The following is a 21,733-nucleotide window of genomic DNA, read 5'->3' on the forward strand; positions in this document are numbered from 1 at the left end:
AAAAAGAAAGAGAGATACTATCTGTGGCAGAGCCTCAGAGGATTGAGGGAGTTAAATGTAAAAATGACACACTGGTGCCTGTTACAGGGAGGGCTCCCTGAGAAGCAGATCTGTGGGCTAAGTTTAGCATGCAGGATGTTTATTAAGGTGTGCCTTTGAGATCAATACCTGTGAAAAGTAGGGAAAGAAAGCAGATGAGGCATAGGGAAAAGGTGGACTGCCACAGGCAACCCAGCGAACCTCACCAGCAGCTCTGGAGCTAAAATAGCTCTTCAGAATTGTCCAGAGTTGGGCTGAGGAGGCCAGAATTTTATTTGTGTTCCCACAATGATGACTCAGTGGATGGGGTCATTTCAGGAAGAGAGCTGGGCCTCAACCTTAAGCAAGAAAGGTCACTGCAGCTTAGTCTAACCCTGAAGAGGCTGGCAGCTCAGGGCATCTGTTGACAGTATTCCAAGGAGGCAGGGCAACTAGAACTTTAGCAAAGGAAGATGGCACATCACAGTCCCCAGTCATAAAGAGTAGTTTCTTACATGTGCATACTCGTTAGCCTTGTTTTCATTTCTCCTCCTCCCGCCTTCCTGTCTTCCTCTTCCTCTCCCTTCCTTTTCTTCTTTTTCTTCTTATTTTGATTTTGTTTTACTTTATGGAATTAAACCTCCATAATTCTGTAGTGTGCCAAGTATGAGGGGGAAAAAGTCTCTTTCCCCCATTAATAGATAATGACACTTTGACAGATAAGTGAGCAATTCTGCATTGATTCATTGGGGAAAACTGTGGCAGGAAGTGGGTAGCAGTGTTTAGCGTGGCATAAAATGCATATGCTATCTAAAGAGGTGGCTTCTTTCCCTTCTGGGGGATTTATGTGCTTAAATCAGGGCCCACAAACTCAAAGCACGCATTTGGGCTAAAGGAAGCTTGGCTAAGAGTAAAAGGAGAGCCAACAGGGAAAGGGCCTTACAGGCTGTGACCTTTCAAGCTAAACTGCCCCTAGAGAAAGAAAGACTTATTTGAATTTACAGATGCCTTAGGACTCCAGTGAGCCACAGCTCTGGTTCTTTTCCTCTGGGGCACTACAAAGCTTAGGTCTTTGCAGATCAATTAAAGTCATTAGCGCTCTATCTAATGAATGTTGATTTCCATGATGAGGCTGAGCCAGCTGGCCTGCCCTAAACAGCGCAAAGGCAAGCAGGGTACCAGAGTTAGAGCAAATGGCAATAAGCCACTTGAATTAGAAGGCCCCCAGCTTGCAGCAGAGTTAATGCTGCCTGTTTTCCAGGTGACCTCAATCACTGCCCGGGGCAGACACTGGACTCAGATGCTCTCCAGTCACAAGAGAGTTTGTAAATATGATTTAAAAATTGTCACTGGCTGCTCACCTAGCAGGAGTGTTCAGAAAGCTGCAAGGTATGAGACACTGGATGCACAGATGTGTTTTCATCTGGGGAATGTTGCATTTTTACAATTTTCTCTCCTGGCTATTATGATGAGAGATTTCTAGTTTTTAAATTCAGTGTGCTTTTTAAATTTTTGAATAGATAATAAGATGATTGCAAAAAAAAATTAATGCTGCCTCTCATTTCTGTTCTTCATCTACTCAAGAAACCAGTTATTCTTTTTGTGTGATTCTAGAGTTTTCTGATATATGTACAAGCAAAGGAAAGTGTATAGTCTCATATTCTCATAGTCCCACCTACTAAACAAATAATAACATACTGTATATATAATTCTGCATCTTGCTTTTCTTCTCTTTTAATATATCACAGCTGCCTTACCATATCAGAACAAAGAGAAATTCTTTTTTTTACAGCTCTGTCATATTTCATTGAATGAACATGCCTTATTTACTTAACTGTTCCTTTACTGTTTGCAGTTACAAATAATACTGCAGGTAACCTCATATATGTTTCATTTTTTACGCATGTTTGAGAGTATGTGTTGAATACAATCTCAGAAGTAGAATGACTTCTAGGAGGTATATGCATTTGTAATTTCAATAGATAGAAGGATTGCCAAATTGTCCTTGAGAAGTATTACACAAATGTACAGCCCCCCGCCCCCCCCAAAGCCTCAACGAATGGGAGTGCTTCCCCACACCTCACCAATAGAGACTGTGGTCACACTTTTAGAAATTTGTCCATCTGGTATGTGAAAATGGAATTTCAGTGTAGTTTTATTTTTTTTTCTTATGATGAGTGAGATTGTACATCTGTTTATATGTTTAGGAACTTTTTAGAAATCATTTGTATGAACTTTCTATTGATATTTTTTGACCACTTTTGTAGTAGTTTGCTGCTTTTGTTTTTAATTGGTTTCTACTAGAGAGACTAATCTCCATGATATGGGATGCAAATATCCTTTTCCTCCCCTAGTTTTTTGTTTGCCTTTTGATTTTCCTTACAGCTTTTGCCCCTGAGCTTTTAGATTTTATAATGTTGAAGTTACCAGACTTTTCTTTTATGGCATCCTTATTTCGACACTTAATTAGAAGGGAGGACTTCATGGTAAAGTAATTCTTCATGGTTTTCTCTTAGCACTACCATGTTTTGCTTTATATTATTCATTTTTACAATTTTTAATGTATTCCTGTAGAGGTTGTGAGGTATTGATACAAATTTATTATTTTTTTTCAGGTGGCTACCCAATTATTTCAATAACTATGTTTCTATAAGTCATCATTTCCCATTTAAGCCTCTGTTGTGATATTTTAAATTCATTTCTGCACTTTTATTCTGCTGTATTGGTCTGTCAATGCACATTTTTCAATTCTGAAACCTGTACAATAGATTTCAGAATCTAAAAGGGCTAATTCTCCCTTATTACTTTTTCTTTCAGAGTTTTCCTGACTTTCCTTTTTTTCCTTTTTTTTTTTTTTTTTTTTTGAGACAGTGTCTCAGTTTGTCATCCAGGCTGGAGTACAGTGGCGCGATCTCAGCTCACTGCAACCTCCACCTCCTGGGTTCAAGCGATTTTCCTGCGTCAGTCTGCTGAGTAGCTGGGATTACAGGCAAGCGCCACCACACCTAGCTAATTTTTGCATTTTAGCAGAGACAGGGTTTCATCATGTTGGTCAGGCAGGTCTCGAACTCCTGACCTCAAGTGATCCACCTGCTTCAGCCTCCCAAAGTGTTGGGATTACTTACAGGCGTGAGCCACGGCACCCGGCCCACTTTTCTTTTATATCTTTTTATAGAAGCACTAGAGTATATAAGCAGTTTCTTTTAATAATTTGTATATGTTAGCATATGTATATATAAATTAGATAATGTTAATTTACAAATTAAGGAGAGCTATAACTTCTATGACCTATATGTGTCTTTCTATTTAGTGACATGATATGTCTCTCCTTTTGCTTAAATTTTATTTTATATAATTTCATATGTCTCATATTTTGTTAGGTTTATTTCTAAAAGTTTTTTCTTCTCTGTACCTAATTATGAATGGTTCTTTTCTGTTATTACTTCTACTAATGAGCTGTGTGTGTATATATACATGAAGATCATGAATTAAGGCATACTAATTCTGCATCCTGCTTCCTTACAGAATCTTCTTGTTAATAGTAATCATTTTCAGTTGTTTCTTCTGAGAACTCCAGGTGCTCAGTCATATCATCTAAAAATAATTTTATCACTCTCTTTCCAGTTTTCTATCTCCAATTTCTCTTGTTTAATTGCATTAGATAATAATCCTATCTAATAATATAGTAATGATATTGTGGATACTTTAGCCTTGTTACTGACTTTTGTAAGAGTGATTCTGATGTTTCCACAATCATTATGAGGCTGGCTTTTGCAAACATATACATCCCTATGGTTTCTTAACACTGAATGGTCTGGTCCTTACATTCTCAGATTAAATCCCATTAGCATTGAGCGTTCTTTATAATATAGAACTAGATCCTTGTAAATAATTTAGTTATTTTCTTTTTCTATGCCATAGAACAATTAACTTGGCATTAAAATTCTCTACTCTTTAAAAGCTTGGAATGATTTATCTGTGACCTTTTCTGGGCCTCGTGCTTTCTTTTTCTAAGGGTGGCTCAGGTGGCAGACAACTTCCTCCATTTCATCAATGGAAATGAATAGGTTTTGAATATGTATCCCCTTTAGAATTATTTTTAGGCAATTACACTTTTCTAGGATATTCTCTGTCTCCCTAAGTTTTCATATGTATTTGCAGAGTTAGCCAAGACTATTTTTGTCATTTTTCTGCGCTTATTTTCCACTTACTATTTTTAAATTTTATGTATCTGCAATTTTCTTCCTCTTTTTCTTGATGAGATAATCTAATGTTTACCCTTTTAAATTTTTTTGTAACAGAAACTTTAAATATATTAATTTTACCACTTTTGCATTTCCTAGAATATTAAATTCTCCTTTTACCTATATGGATTGGCCCTTTATGTTTTTCTTAAACATATTTTATGTTTGTTTAAAAATTTTGTATTAAAAATATTGAATTGATTTTGTTCTTTACTCCTGTCAATATAAATATGTAAGACCAAAGATTTCCTCTAAGCATGGCCTTTCCTGTTTCCCATAGATTATAGAATATGAGTGCTTTTATATTTTTATTATTCTAGGAAACCTGCAAAATGGCCTGTATTTCATTCGACCCAAGAATTAAGAGAGAGTTTTAAAATTTCTAATTGGAATGGGATTCTGTTTCCGATCTTGTTGTTAACATCTAGTTATTACACTGTGATCAGAAAATGTGTACAATAGTATTTCTTTTTTTCTTTTTGAAAAAGTTGCAGTTTTCTTTCTGGACTGCATACAGTTACATTTGTGATTATCATGTGGATTCTTAAAAAGATTTTTTAAATTTTCAATGCATAAGTCTTTAAGTGTACCATTTGATATACCTTATAAATTATGCTATTTAGGTCAATTATAGTCTTTTGACTACATCTATCATTGAATAAGCAAGATGATTTAAAGTGTCTTATTTCTGTTTTTTGGCTGAATGTTTCTTCAGATAACTCTTAAGTTTTCTGTTTTTTGAATGTTATTTTTATTTCATTTGGTTCATAACTAGTTATAATTCTGACACCTTCATTGCGAATTTCATCTTTTAGCATTTTAAACAAAAAGGTCTTTTCTCAATTATTTAAAACCTGAATACCACTTTCTCTGATTTTAAGATCCCTATCGCTGATTTATTTTTGTTTGCATTCTTCCGGCATGCCTTGGTTGAACCTCTTATTTTCAACATGATTAACAAATTTAATTGTTTTATTTATTTACTTATTTATTTTAATTATACTTTAAGTTCTGGGATACTTGTGCAGAACATACAGGTTTGTTACATAGGTATACACCTGCCGTGGTGGTTTGCTGCACCCATCAACCTGTCATCTACATTAGGTATTTCACCTAATGCTGTCCCTCCCCTAGCCCTCTACCCTCTGACAGGCCCCAGTGTATGATGTTCCCCTCCCTGTTCCATGTGTTCTCATTGTTCAACTCCCACTTATGAGAACATGCAGTGTTTAGTTTTCTGTTCCTGTGTTAGTTTGCTGAGAATGATGGTTTCCAGCTTCATCCATGTCCCTGCAAAGGACATGAACTCATCCTTTTTTATGCCTGCATAGTATTCCATGTTGTATATGTGCCACATTTTCTTTATCACTGGTCATTAGAGAAATGCAAATCAAAACCACAATGAGATACCATCTCATGCAAGTTAGAATGACAGTCATCGAAAAGTCAGGAAACAGCAGATGCTGGAGAGGATGTGGAGAAATAGGAATGCTTTTACACTGTTGGTGGGAGTGTAAATTAGTTCAACCATTGTGGAAAACAGTGTGGCGATTCCTCAAGGATCTAGAACCAGAAATACCATTTGACCCAGCAATGCCATTACTGGGTATATACCCAAAGGATTATAAATTATTCTACTATAAAGACACATGCACATGTATGTTTATTGCAGCACTGTTTACAATAGCAAAGACTTGGAACCAACCCAAATGCCCATCAATGATAGACTGGATAATGAGTTGTTTTTGAAAGCAAGTCTCTTGTTCATAGCACAAAGTTGGTTCTGCTTTGTGATCTATTGTGAAAGTTGAAAGTCTTTGTCTTTTAATAGGTATATTAAGCCAGTTTATATCTAATTATGTGATAGATATATTTGTTCCTGGTCCTCTCCTGTTACTTTATCATATAGTTTCTCTTGTTCTTATTTTGTTTGTTTGCTTGTTTGTAATGTGTTCTATGCATGTCTATATGTATGTTTTGCTATTTAAGAGTTTTCATTTTCTCCCTTGTGGTCATTTTTACAGTTATAATGTATTATATTTTTAGTGCTCAATATATTTAAACCAGAGCTTCTCATCCAATATACCACACTCAGGGCTTTTGGATAGACCCTCTGGCCATGAACAATCTTGTCTTCTTCTCTCAGTCTCGACAAATATATCATTTGATTTTTGAGCTATCATTTGAAAAATATTGGGAAATGTCACTTTAAGGAATATGCATTAGCTCTTTACTATGAGCAGTGAATCATCTTTCTTAATATTTAATACAGAAAAAACATGCATGTATTAAAATTAATTGAGTTGATACTTTATATATTATCCTTTGACTCCTAGCAATCAGATAATTTACTTCCTACTTTCTGTCCTCTTCTAACTATTTTTAGTTGTATTACTTCTGTATTGTCAGGGTTTATTCCATTTTCATTCTGGTCTTCAGCATATTATTTGCATTAGGTTAGACATAGTTCTTCTTTAAAAACTATACTCTGTGCTTACCTTCAATTTCATTGTCATAGTTATTCTAATTATGTTTCGGTTGATCAAAGTCATTTCCTAGTAGTTTCCTCAATATTCTCAGTGTTCCTGAAGGTAAATACCATTTGTAAACTATCATTGAGTATATTTGGCTGGATATAAAATGTTGGGTCATATTTTGCTTTTTGTTGGGAGGATGTTTCTATAAACTTATTAATACAGTCCTGGTGAGTCAGAGAAGCCTTTCTTGAAGAGGCATTGTCTATGTTTAATCTCTAATGGATGATCGTCACAGAAACATAGACAGAGGAAATGGTTCCAGGCAGAATCAATGGAATTGAAAAAAATCATGGCACTTCTGTGGAACAGGTAGTTGGATGACTGTAATGCACAGGGAAAAAGGTAGACACAAGTTGACACTGGAGAAGTAGGAGGGGATAGAGCAAGAAGAACTTGACATACCAAGGAGTCTGGATTGCTTCCAGGACAATAATCTAAAGCTGCAGAGTGGTATGAAGCAAGAAAGAAAGGGATATCCGGTTGTAACTGTTCATATTAAGAGGGGTGCACAGGGGTATATGAGCTTTCTCTGCCAAGGAGCCTTTGAGTCCTCATCTCTGCTGTTACAGTACAGACCCAGAATTTCTTATGTAGGAAAGGAAATACATGTATGAAATAATAATGGAATTCATTTTATGCTAGGGCCATATTTCTAACTTCCTTCCAATGTAGCAGGAGATAGCAAGACTTAAGTATATCTTAGTCTGACTCTTTTAAAAAGGAAAAAATAAAGAATTACAGTTCTTGGGTATATAGTCTTGCACCTCTGTAATCTGTGAACTGTCTTTCTTCCGAGGATCCCATGGAAACCTTTACAAATCTAGCTGATATTCACTATAGTTCTAAAACATTTCTTTCCTCAGCTGTTCCATGGGGAGTTTTCTGTGATCTCGCAGTTTCAAGCTACTTTTTGGAGACCTTCCATACTTCATTGAGGTGGGAGCTGCCATAGTTAACTAGTTTCGGAGCACAACTCTTTATCAAACACTATATATGTAAAAAACTGCCATGTTAAATACCACTTGTTGCTCTTTCATCTTCAGTCAGCTATATGCAAAATAGGTCTTTACAGGCAAATTTACATTCTATCACAGAAACAGTGACTATCAGATAACCAACTCCCTTCTCAATTCTTTTTTTTTTTTTTTGCTTGTTTTCTTGCTTACTTGCTTGGTTGCTTTCTCTCTTTCCCAGCTGAATAGCATTACAGGCCACTTCTAAAAGAAACTGGGTTGTGGAATTTCCGTTGAAGGCTGGAGATGAAAAACATACTCATGTACACTGTGTGCGAACTTGGTGGACTAACACTGGTTAAACTTTGAAATTAAGAGATTTTTTTTTCCTGATTTTTGGCCATCTCTTTAATGCAATTTCAGGTAGCCACATGTTTCTTAAAACCCCAAATGCAGCTATCTTCAGTAAGTACAAAATAAAAATATGTTGCATTCTAACAGATAAGAATTTCTTCATTCTCATGATGAGAGCTGTTACCTAAAGGAGCAAAGCTTTAATGGGGTCTCAGCTTGATTTTGCCATGTTTATATACAAAAGAGATGAGGCAAGCTTTGTTTTGAAGATGTTAATTGATTCTGTCCACCATGCTGTCTAACAGCCAATTCCCTGAAAATGCAGTGATGAAAAAAAAATCTGTTCCAATTACTGTATAAGTAAAATGCTTCCCTTCCACCTCCACTAAAGAAAAGAATGGCACTCACTGCTCAGGATCTGAGATCGACAGCTGATTCTGCACATGCAAAGCCCTGCTGCCATTTGTCATTTCAGGAACTGCTTTATTTTTGTCAAAATGGAAGGAAAAAAAGGAGAGAGACATTATACAGACATCAGAATTCAAATCATTTGCAACCTGATTTGGGTAATGAAGGCGCAAGGCGGAGTTGAGATTTAGGGACTAAGGTGGTTGTATAAGTATGTAACTTCACAAGAATCTGTTTTAGACCCAGAGCAGACTAATAGCCAGATTACAATGACTTTTCCTGGGCTTAGGAACCTCATTATCCTTTTCCTTCATATTTCTTTAAAGTGGAAGACCCTTCTGCTATGGTGGTGTCCTTTGAACTCAAGTGTCAGGTTCACATCCTTGTGCCCTGAAGTTTCAAAGTGGCCAGTTGCTGTAGGAGCTTTTTCTATTCTGATATTACTGATACTGAGACTGGATAGGAAGCATACCCTGTTTAGCTGCACATCTAAATAATCGGTAATGAGAACATCCTTGACAAAACTATCTTGCGGAGGAGAGGTCAGGTCTTACCTGCATGCCTGCGGCCTTCAGCAAACAAAGGCAGAGATCTAAGGAGAAAACAGGATGTGGGATGTTTCCAGTGGACCTTGGCAGTGGACTTGCTTTGTGTTTGCAAAGGAAGAAGGAACTAGAGGGGGGATAACCTCATGGTTGTCTTTTCTTCTAAATTTCTAAGACAACCAGTGAAGCTTGAGGCCTTTTCTCCAGAACTATACAATCTTTGCCTCCAGCAAGCTCTGTTTTTACTAATAACCAGATTGTCAGGTGGAAAACTTTTTCTAAGTGGACCTTACTTCTCTAAGTAAAAAAACAAATCCCTTGAGGCATGAAGACCTCCATTTTACACTTTTGTTGTATACTTCACAGGTACCTGAAACAGTTGTGGACAAAGGATATGTTGATCGACAATAAAGAAATCAAAGATCATATTCATAATTATAACCAACAAAAAATAATTCTGGGGAGCATATTGTCAAAATGGATTCCACTGCAAACAGGCAGTAGGATTTACTTTGACAATATTCTCCCCAGAAGTATTCTGGATATCACTGTAGGGACCAAAGGAGAGTTGTTGCCTTGGCCTTCCAAAGAGTCTCTGAAAAATCAACTTGCAGAATGCAAATTGATTGGAGAAAAAGCATACACATTTATTTAATGTGTATACACAGGAGCCTTCAAAATGAAGACCCAAAGATACAGGAGAAATTGTTCATTTTTATGCTTAGGTTCAACCAAGTGTGGACATCTGTGTAGAAATATGATTGGACAAAAAGGGTGTGATCTGATGGTAACGGACTGAGGCAGAAAACCCAGCGAGGCCTGGCTGTGTAGACTCTTCTTGGCCTCTCTGAGCCCACATTCCTTTTTTTCTGGGTAGGGGGCAAAACTTTTTCTGAAATGGGGGTCTTATGACCTATAATCAAACAAGTAGGCAGTTTCTGCATGGTCAGTTTTTACACAGAAAGGCAGAGGGAAATTGGAGTAATATTTTTAGGTCTTATGACTAGCTTTGAGGAAGAGGGATCCTAGTTTCTATGGCTAGCATTGGGGAAGAATAGGTCTGAGAAACAGGAGGGCAGGGGAAGGTCAGAAAAACTTTTGCTTCTGAGGCCTTCATTATGGGGTATTGTTTACTGAGCCCCAACACCACCTCGAGGGTTTCCAGGTATATTTTTTAAAGACCTTCTAACAAATGTTCCTTTTATTTATACATCCATTTAATTATTGGTGCTAGTTCCAATGCAAGACTTAAAAAATTCCACTTCTAATTCCCCACCTGCATGGAGGGCACAAATCTCCAACTCATGATCAGAATTTCCTGCAATCCGTATGTCATTTAATGAATTCCACTCTATTCTTCTGGAAATCGAACACTCTAGAAACATAGTTTTCCTTTTAGCTGCAAACCTATTAATGCTGGCAGCCATAAAATAAATGCAGCCACAACTATTCCCCGCAAATGAATCAGTCAGCTCAGACTAAAATATACTCTTTGCATATATATCACTGAAGGGCTCTTCCTGGTCAGCTTGTAAGTGTTCTGTTTTCATTGCATGGTATTCATTTTCCTTTTAGCGTTGCACTTGATTTGTGAAGTAGTGTTGACTGCTAGATTCCCATCATTAACATTAAGTTTTATTGCCTTAAATCTCTGTCTTATGTTCACTATAAATGTTTTAAGTCAACATAATGCTAGCAAGAGGTGCTGGGTTAACAGACTAAAGTTGGCATGTGATTCTCATTTGGGGCAGGGAATTGTGCAGGGTTATTAGAAGCTTTCTACCTTTTTATTTATTTATTTAGGGACAGGGTCTCACTCTGTTGCTCAGGCTGGAGTGCAGTGGCACAATCATAGCTCACTGCAGCTTCTGACCCCTGGGCTCAAGGAATCCTCCCAACTCTGCCTCCAGAGTAGTTAGGACCATAGGCACATGCCACCATACCCACCTAATTTTTTTTCTTTTTTTGAGACGGAGTTTTGCTTTTGTTGCCCAGGCTGGAGTGCAATGGCGCGATCTCGGCTCACTGCAACTTCCACCTCCCGGGTTCAAGCAATTCTCCTGCCTCAGCCTCCCGAGTAGCTGGGATTACAGGGCGTGATGTGCCACCACGCCCGGCTAATTTTGTATTTTTAGTAGAGACGGGGTTTCTTCATGTTGGTCAGGCTGGTCTCAACCTCCCAACCTCAGGTGATCTGCCTGCCTTGGCCTCCCAAAGTGCTGCGATTACAGGTGTGAGCTGCCACCTGGCCCCATATCCACCTAATTTTAAAAAATTTTTTGCAGAGATGTGATCTTGCTATATTGCCCAGCCTGGTCTCAAGCTCCTGGCCTCAAGTGATTCTCCTGTGTAGGTTTCCCAAAGCATGTGGCTAACATTTTTTAATCCTATACAATGTTAGCACTGGCCTCATCTAGTCCTAAGAAGTTTGCTCCTAATCATGTATTCATCAGAATTGAGGAGGAGAATATTTCCCATGGTGAATTTATATGTTCCGCCAATTCAACCAATATCAAATATTTATTAGCTGCCTACCGTGTGCCAGATACAGAACCAGGCACTCAATTTTGCAGGCACAGTATACCTGCTGTCCTAGAGTTTAGACTCTAATGAGGGAGAGAGATAATAAACAAGGAAATAAGTGTATGTAACAATGTACAGCTAGAAATGCCCGAAAAGAAACGAACGTGAGAGATACTTATTGGAATGTAAATGCAAGCCACTCCACTATATCTACTAGGTGTGTGTGTTACAAAATACAAAAAAAGAAAAGCCTCCTGGGAGGGTAGCAGGAGTTAAATTACTCAAAATTAAGCCACAGTTTAAGACAGCAAAACATAGCAGAACCTAGAGATGCTGCAAGGCAATACAAAGTTAATTATCTAAGTAGTAGTAATAAGAATAACTGCTGGCCAGGCACAGTGGCTCACGCCTGTAATCCCAGCAGTTTGGGAGGCCGAGGCAGGTGGATCACCCTGCCAAAACTCTCAGGAGTTCGAGAGCAGCCTGGCAAACATGGTGAAACCCCGGCTCTACTAAAAATACAAAAATTAGCCGGGCATGGTGGCAGAAGCCTCTAATCCTAGCTACTCGGGAGGCAGAGGCAGGAGAATCATTTGAACCGGGGTGGCAGAGGTTGCAGTGAGCCGAGATGGAGCCACTGCACTCCAGCCTGGGCGACAGAGTGAGACTCTGCCTCAAAAAAAAAAAAAAAAAAAAAGACTGCTTTAGGATTTAAGGAAGAGTAGTGTGGCGGGTTAGAGATGGTGGTTAGAAAAGGCTTTCTAGAGGATCCCAAAATGATGAGGAGATTGTGGATGGAAAGTGGTCTCTTAAGCAGAAGAAAAAGCATGGAAAGAATACTAGGGTCAGGGAAGATAAAAAATATTAAGCTGTTATGAACAATCAATTATATAGGGAAAGTAAATAATGTTAGAAAGGTAGTTTAAAATTTTCCTTTTTTGCTTATCATGTTAGAAAGAATTTAAAATAGTGGCCAGGCATGGTGGCTCATGCCTGTAATCCCAGCACTTTGGGAGGCCAAGGTGGGAGGATCACTTGAGTTCAGAAGTTCAAGCCCAGCCTGGCCAACATGGTGAAACCCCGTCTCTACTAAAAATACAAAAATTAGCTGGGCGTGGTGGTGCACCTGTAGTCCCAGCTACTTGGGAGGTTGAGGCAGGAGAATCGCTTCAACCTGGGAGGCAGAGGTTGCAGTGAGCCGAGTTTGCGCCACTGTACTCCAGCCTGGGCAACAGAATGAGACTCCTTCGCCAAAAAAAAAAAAAAGAAAGAAAAAAGTAATGGCAGTAGTAACAGGAGTAGTAATAGTAACAGGTAAAACCTATCATTGGCAGCAACCCAGGCAAGCATTTATTTCTGTATCTTGCTGATGGGGTTGATGGGGTTAGCAATTGCTATAGTCTCCCTAGTAGGGGATTTAGGAGACAGATGAAAAACTGTTAGACTATTTACGTATTTAACCAAAAGGTTCCATTTTGGGGTATTCATCCTATGGAAATAGTCACGAAAGTAGGTAAAGATTTAGTTCCAGAGATGTTTATTACAGTTTATTGTGAACATTCTTATTTGAAAAGAAGATAAATGCCCAACAATATCAGATGGATTACAGTACACTCAAGTGGTTAGCACAGATATTCATCATAGCTGTACTTGATAACAGTTGTACTGTTATCATGTTCTTGTGTGAGAGGTAAAGGGAGATAAGATTAAATTTTTTGATATTATAAACACCATCGCATACTTCAATCTAATATTTTAGAAGAATATTTAATTTAATACTATTTTAGGTTTACTGTTGAATTACATCAACAGATGTTTGTAAAACACAGAGCAAAAAGTAGAGTAAGTTATACAAGATCAATTTAGTCACATCTCTATATGAGTATGTTTGCATCAAATGAATACTGGAATGATATATGTGTGTGTATATATATGTATATACAGTATATTCAAATGTGAACAGTGAGTAGTGAGATTACAGGTAATTTTGATTCTTTTTGTTTGTTTGTTTAACATTATGTTCTAAAATGTATATGGTAAAAAAAAAAAGTAGTTTTTTTTTATTTCTAAGACTAGAAAATTATTTAGCAAACAAGTGGACCAAAGATATTACAGATAGCATTTCCTAAACATGATGTGCCTTTTGTCATGGAAAAAATGGATGATTTTGTTTTCTTCTTCAGCTTAATATGCGATATAATAAGCTCAGTCATCAAAGAGTGAAGTGCAGCATACTGAAAAAGTATGATTTGGTTTCACACAGATCTTGGTTTAAATCCCAGCTTCATCTCTCATTAATGATCACATCCTGAACAAGTTAATATTTATGTCTCGGTCTTCTCTTTAGAAAGCTGACAATGGGGACATGTATGTTAAGTGACTAGCACAGCGCTTACCAGAGGACCATTCTCCCACTGTAGCAGGACGAGCCGCAGACGAAACCTCTCAGACACCAAGTTGTAGAAGGAAGGGCTTTATTCAGCTGGGAGCATGGGCCAGCTACTCTCTCAAAATCCGAGCTCTCTGAGTGCACAATTTCTGTCCCTTTTAAGGGCTCACAACACTAAAGATTTCATGTGAAAGGGTGGTGATTGATTTGAGCAAGCAGGCGGTACGTGACAGGGGCTGCATGTACCGGTGGTCAGAGAGAAACAGAACAGGGCAGGGAGTTTCAAAATGTTCTTCTATACAACATCTGGAATCTATGAATAACATCGGTTTCTAAGTTATGAGTTGATTTTTAGCTACTGGGTTTAGGCCAGGCAGGCCCAGGCCTGGTTTCGGGCTGCCTGTCTTTGGTTTTACTTCCTTGTTGTTTTTTCTTAAAACAGGTACTGAGTATAAAACAATATAAAACAATATGAGAGGGTCTCTCTCTTCCCTCACCACGTATGTGAGAAAAGAGTAAATATGGCTAAGTCATGTACTTAACTGAGTATTAAAACACATGTCTTACCAGAAATAGCAATTTTTCAAGTGTGTGAAAACACATTAAAAATAAACTTTGAAACTCCAAAAATCTCTAAAATATGTAAATTCATTTAGACTTTACTAGAAAAATAAAGTTATCTCTCTGAAATTTTGTTGTTAAATATTTGTAGAAAAGGATGTAAAGTGGAATGAGGTCTAGAGAGAGAATTTTGATGGATGTGTGTATTTGAGTCAGTTTTCATCCCACTGAATCTTTAGTCAAATCAAATAAAAATGAAGGTAATTTGTCAGCTTGCAGAATCATGCCAAGCAAAGTCGAAAACTGCCAGCCTATGTTCATTCTCATGGTTTGAACAAACCGAACTCCAAGTAATTCATTGTTTGGTTTTAAATTACTTATATTCACTCTGTTGATCCCATTTTGCTTTGAAATTGTACTTTCATGTTTATTTTCTGTAGTCCAGAATGGAGGTAGGAGGAGGAAATATCTGGAAATACCTAAAAACATCTTGAATATACCTTAAAAGTAACATGTTTAGGAGGTCCCCCAGTTAGTTTTATTAGCACCTCTGAGTGTTACAGAAATGATTGCAAATCTCCAAACTCACAGACATTTGCCCAGAGTCCCTCCTATGATCATGTGCTGGGAGAGCTTTAGTATAATTATTAGGCCAGTGTAGGACAAGCAGCAGCGTGCACATAGTCACATTTAAAGTGAGGATTTAAATGACAACAAAAAGCAAAGTAAAATGACACTCTATATAACTTGGGATTGTTTTTATTTAAATCAAAATTTAAAAAATTTTAATTATACATATGTCCTGGGGTATGAGTGGAGGGGTGGCTATAGGGATGGGTACACAGGCATGAATGAACACAGGAGACTATGAAAGATGCTTCAGATGCCCCCCGGACAAAGATGGAGAAGGAAATGTTTTCTGTACCATCTCTATATGGGCAGTTCAGCTTTCTCTCTGTGCTTGTTTTCTCTGCTCTTCTCTCTCTGTTTGGATTTGAAGAAAAAGAGCTTTTTTGTTTTTTTTTTTCCTTTTTCTTTTGTCTCTATTTTATTTATTTTTTAAGTAGACTGTCAAAATTTTAGCTGTGATTGAAGAAAAGAAATAAGACAAATAAAATTAGTGTGAAACCAAGGAGGGAGAAATGGGATTGCCACTTCCTCTTGTACAGAGTCAGCAGTTTTAATACCTGTAAACAAAAAGTTCTTTGCTGGAACTCTTTTTAGAATGGAAAATGGGATGAATAGGTACAGCATTATCAAACCATTTGTTGTGCTCCCTTTTTCTTGAATTGATGGAAAATATAGAAATAACACAAACCAAAGTTGACACTCTTGAAATGACTTGTCCTTAGAATTTATTGTTTATCTCACGGAAACATGAAGAAATGTCTTCATTAATGTTTTTGATCTCAGAGCCCCATTTCCTTTTATCTCCCAGCAGAAGTGTTGCAGTGTCCTCACATTTGGATTGAGAATTTAGATAGATAAGAATTCAACCCTCTAGTCCCATTTACTGCAATTGTATTTAAATACCAGCTTAATTAGCTGCACTCGTCCTCCTTCCCAATCCTCTTTGAAGTAGGAAAGTCCCATTGCTTCCGTTTAGCTAATGCTATGCTCATACCCTAGTTTTTAAGCTTTGTAGAAAGTACAGATATGACTGCCCCATGTGATCTCTAAGAAGTCTAGATATTTGATCCACAGAAGCATTTTGTTCCATGGAGGACGTGGAGTTTGTTGCTTTGGATTTGAGCTTCATTTAAAGCATTTGCTTATTTTTCATCTTGCAAAATTAATCTAAATCAACTTAATGAAGGGTAGAACATTGAGATATATACCTGTTAATAATAGAATAATGTGACATGTCACAGTATCCAGGTATGGAAAAGGTGAATAGGGATAGTGTTATGAGATTTTTAGAGTACGTTAATTTTATAAAGCATGCTTATGGGAAAAGCCAAACATTGATGACATTTCTCAGAAAATGTTATGTTCAAGTTTGGCAAACACCAATAAGGTCAGAGAAAAAGCAATATGAATCAGTATTAAGAAAATTATAAGATAGTGTATGTCTAGGGCATGATCTTTAGTATCATCAATAAAACCACTAAGGATGCCTCACTATAGCTGTGAGATGGGTTCAGACCATGATATCTAGTTTAATACTATTTGGGAGCAGAAGTAACTAGATATATTTATCCTATGATATTTTACACTTATTGGACACCTGTTGAATCTCTGTTGGCTTGAGATTTAATTTGCTAAGAGAAAAGCAACTGAAGTTACTAAGGTAATAGACATAACATATGATCTAAAAATTGAGAGTACATTAATCAAGGGGAGCGAGCAGAAATTATTCTCGTCAATCATCCATGTGTCCCTCTATATCCTTCACCTTTATTGCTGTTAGATTTGGAGCAAATTCTGAGCAATGTTCTGTGATCAGGGGTGAAAAGTGTCATTTCTGGGCTGAGGCAGTTTATAGTCATTTGCACCTTTTCTCTACCACTCTCTTTCCCTGCCTTCTCAATGTTCTGAAAATCTTGTGTTCTAAAGGGACTTGAATAAGATGGAGATAGAGTGCCAACCCACATTAGCATTTATAGCATATATGGAGCAAGAAATGAACACGTGTGTATGTCTTTATATAAGTTACAGATACTTATCTATAATACCTATCCTGACTATTGCAACATGTTAAGCTTTCCACTGATAATTAAATTTGATATATAAATAGATAATTAATTTTGATATTTAAAAAATGTAAGTTACAAAAGCACTATGCTACTCTGAGAGGAAATTGAGAAATACTAAAGTTTTCTTTCATGGAGCCCCATAGTTGGACCTTAATGAAGGCTTCAAAAGCTAGTTTCCTAACCAGTAAAAGTCAGCATGAGATACAGTGGGCTGAGATAACAGGCCCCTCAGCCTAGGGGTGGTTTGCTGAAGTAGGAGGCCAGAGCCTCTGGATGAGTCATCATCAGTTGTTACGACTGCTTACTCTGTGGACCATGCAAATAATATCATTTTCGATGTGTTCCATGATGCAAAAAAGTTACAGAAGTACCGTAGGTCTAGGTATCAGGCACCAATATAACCACCCCTACACTCCAGATCTTCTTTCCCTGTACTCATTTCTCCATTCTCCTCCAAGTCCTGCCTCAAATGAGTTATTATTTTCACATAAAACTGAGAAGGAACTGTTGAAATGACTGACACCCTCAGCAAATAAAATAGTTGTCAAATTAATAAATAAATGTCACTTGAGGCACTTCTGAACTTCTCAATATGTCTTCTTTTGGAGGACTATTTGTTTGGCATAGGAGAAGATTTCCTAGCAACCCTCAAAATCTTTCCAATTAGGAACTTAATTCTATTCCCAAAGGTTATGATATAAAGAGGAAACTTGAAAATTTGTAACTGAACTCTATTGAAGTATGGGGTATTTCAATTGAGTAAGCCCAATATTTTCCTGCATCACAAAAAAACTAGATTTTAATAATTTCTTATACTTATCAAGTGTTTATGCCATGTACCATATTTAACATATATTTACTCATTAGTTTTTCAAAATTCTTATGAAATGATGTTGTTTTTATACCCATTTTACAGATGAGAAAACTGAGAGAGACCTTAAGGAGCTTTCTCATGATGCATGGCTAGTTAATGGCAGAACTCATGTTAAAGCAAGCAGTCCAACCCTGCCTGGGCTCTTAAACAGTGGACTCTGCTGTCTCCTTTTAGCAGGATGAAGGTGAAGTTCTCAGCTTGATATTTTTGTTTCATTCAGTGCAAAGTGTCATCTTCTACCCCAGTGCCAAAAATTACTTCAAAGAAAACAGCTTTTTGACTACCGACAGTTATGTACAAGAGGTGTGATTTGGGGTTTTAAGAGCTTACTTTGACACAGCTCAGATCCCTTTTTTGGTAGTGAAAATTATGCTGTTATCTCCTAAAAAACATCATCTGCTCTGTCCCCACCTCTTTAATTTGACAGGTGATTCCATATCCATGTAAGAGCATTTTGGTGTCTGAAAAACAATAAAAATCCTCCCAGTAAACCCATGTTCTATTCAAAAAATTTTGGCATATTGATTGTCTGGGGTAAGGTTCAAAATTGCATAAACTTCCTTGCCCCACAAATCACTTTGTTGCATCGACAATAATAATCACAATTATTGATAGTAAAATAATTTGGCCATTCTATGAATAATAAGGACTGCACATGTTAAAAAGAGGCAAAAGAATGGATAGATGATCAGAATCCATTCTCAGTAACCAGAGCTAAGGAAACAGCTCAAGTAAAAACCCTCAGCTTACTTAATGCTCTGTAGTAATTAATAGTAATTGATAACAACTTGTAGCAATTAAGATCTAATGCACTTAATTTGCAAATGTACTCCTTAACTTTGAATACACTTTTTTCTCTAAGGCAAAAGTCTAGAATTGGAGACTCTTGGATTCTTCTTCCCATTCTTTTCCTTCTTCCTTGGAAAAAATCAGAAACAATCTCGAAATGTGGCCTGTTGGAGCTGGAAAAGAGCTTAGAGATTGTTCTAGTACAGTTGTGTCAAACTACAGATGAAAACTTTGAATCTTGGAGAAGACCACTGGTTTATTCCACCTCTCTAGCCATCGGCATGAATGTCTATTGGTATACTTGGTTTAGCTGCCCAATTTATGGCCAAGACTGGGACATGATATGGTACAAAATATGGTGTTTTTGTATAAAGAGCTACCTCTTGTTCCTTCGTTGTAAGGGGACTGAGGTCACAAGAGTTCTAAGACTGATAATCCCATCAACTTAATATATTAAAAGAGGTTTTATATCTAAAGCATCCAACACAGTGTCTGGCCTAGAGGAGGCACTATATCTATAGAACAAATAAGCGAATGTTCAAACATAGCCTCTCTAAATTCTATTTGAATGACTTAACACAAAGATCAGAAATTTGCATAGCTGTTTGTGTTAGCCCTTTAAAACAAAACTCTCCTAGGGGAACCTATGTGAATTCTATTCAGAGTTTAAAAACAGATTCATGGGAGAGCCCCAAACCAATCAAAAACATGGCAAGGTTTAAAAAACAAAAAAGACAAAAACAAACCAGAAAAAAAAAAAATTATGAAAAGACCCTGCCTGCCAAGAGTGACTTGTTTGCAATTGAAAACCTGGAGATATGAGTACATAATAGAAACGTGGCAATGATCATCTGGGCAAAAACACAATTTGTATGACAATGAATCAGGAAATGTCCTGGAACACCAGAAGATGAAAAACCTGGGATTTTATAAGGCACATTCAAGTTGCTGCGCATGCGTCACACCATGAATTTTCCTGTGGTCTGACATCCTGTTAAAAGCATTGGTCTCTTTCTAAACATTGGTAGTAGAAGTGTACCATGACAGGCAACCTTACATTTAAAGAAAGAATGTAATAGATACCTGTGGAAACTGTCAAAAGTGTCTTCTAGAGCTATTTTTGAGGTCTCTTTTATTCCTTCATTCCTGATCTGAAATTCATTAAAGCTAAGAGTGCCCCTTAAATTATGTTCTGCTGTATCCTGGAGGAACACCTGAAGAAGTTAATAATAAACCCTAGAGATTAGGCAAGTGGAAAGAATTATGAAATAAAACAAAGCAAAGAAATTGTGTAAACAAATTAATTAATTGTCTGAAAGTGAAAGCATGTTTGTAATTTTGCCCTTGTCAAAGAAAAATTGGAGTTCATTATGCTCACTGACTGATTTAAAAGCTTCTTCCCGCGTAGCATCACCGGGAGAATGAGTGTGTTGTGAGTGCAAAGCATGGATTGGTTGCGGCATCAATTAAAATAGAAATTCATTATTGAAACCTCCAGAGTAAAAGGTTTGTGCTTTCTGCTTTGAGGATGGGAGGAAGCTTTTCTTTTCTTATTTTTAAGTTTTGTTTATTTTTTTTCTCTCCTCTCTCCAATTGGTATAGGAACATTTATTTTGGATTTCCAGTAGCAGGCATTATACCATTTTGTAATAAATTATATTAATACCTGTTATACATTGAGCACATGCTATATACCAGGCATTCTATATACTTTATCATCTTTAACCCTCAGAGGAATCATGTGGTGAAAGGTATCCATCAGTATCACTTGAGGAAACTGAAGCTCACGGAGGTAAAATTGAACAGCTACTAAGTGATTATGCCAAGGATTTAACACACCCTAGGTTTGTCTGACTAGGAGCTTCTGGTCTCTCCAGGACACAACAGAGCCTTCTAAGGCAGGTTTACTGTGTTGAGTTGGGTTTGCCCCTATAACAAGGCTATCAAAGGTATATGTGTGTATCCAGGATAGGCATTCCGTATTCAGTTACGTGTTGGAGTGCTATCAAGAGCCCAGTGGGATTATAGGTGGAATAAGATACCTTCAACACAGCCATCTGCTGCATACGGTGACTCTCATGCTCTCCAAATGAGCAGAAGCTCAACCAGCTTTGCTGAAATGTGTTTGATGAGAGGATGGTGTGTTTTAATTTTGTGACATCTTTCCCTAGAGGTGGTTGCCTAAAGAGTTGAACTTTAGAGAACAAAAAGAAAGAAATGTAGGATCCATTTATGGTCTCTCCTAGAATCATGCCATATGTTGGACTCTATATGGAAAGGGAGGAGGAATAAAATGAAGAAAGAGGAGTACACAGAACACGGAAAACCATAAGTACGTGTGATCCATGATTACGTCATTGCACCTTGCAAAAACTTGGTGATTTTAGCTCTGGGGAGGATGAGTGAAAATCACGGAGTCAGAGCAGAATCATGAAAAGAGATTGGTTTTGGAGCCAAGGGAACTCAGATTTACATCTGGTCACAACATTTTTTTTTAATATTTCCTTTTTTTATTAATTATTTTTTTTTAAATTTAAGTTCCAGGATACATGTGCAGGATGTGAAGGTTTATTACGTAGGTAAATGCATTCCATGGTGGTTTGCAGTACCTATCAACCCATCACCTAAGTATTAAGCCCCGCATGCATTAGCTATTTATCCTGATGCTCTCTCTCCTTCTACTCCCCAGCAGGCCCCAGTGAGTTTTGTTCCCCTCTCTGTGTCCATGTGTTCTCATTGTTCAGCTCCCACTTATAAGTGAGAATATGCAGTGTTTGGTTTTCTATTCCTGCATTAGTTTGCTGAGGATAATGGCTTCCAGCTCCCTCCATGTCCCTGAAAA

At 37.3% G+C, this 21,733-nt stretch overlaps 1 protein-coding gene across 37 annotated transcripts in view; it reads left to right on the forward strand.

Moving 5' to 3' along the window:
- The window catches only part of NRXN3 (neurexin 3), a 1,742,415-nt gene that overhangs the window by 1,392,791 nt on the left and 327,891 nt on the right, over positions 1-21,733 (forward strand). The window lies entirely within an intron of this gene.

Source organism: Pan paniscus, chromosome 15, assembly GCF_029289425.2.
Source record: "Pan paniscus chromosome 15, NHGRI_mPanPan1-v2.0_pri, whole genome shotgun sequence".
Classification (NCBI taxonomy): domain Eukaryota; kingdom Metazoa; phylum Chordata; class Mammalia; order Primates; family Hominidae; genus Pan; species Pan paniscus.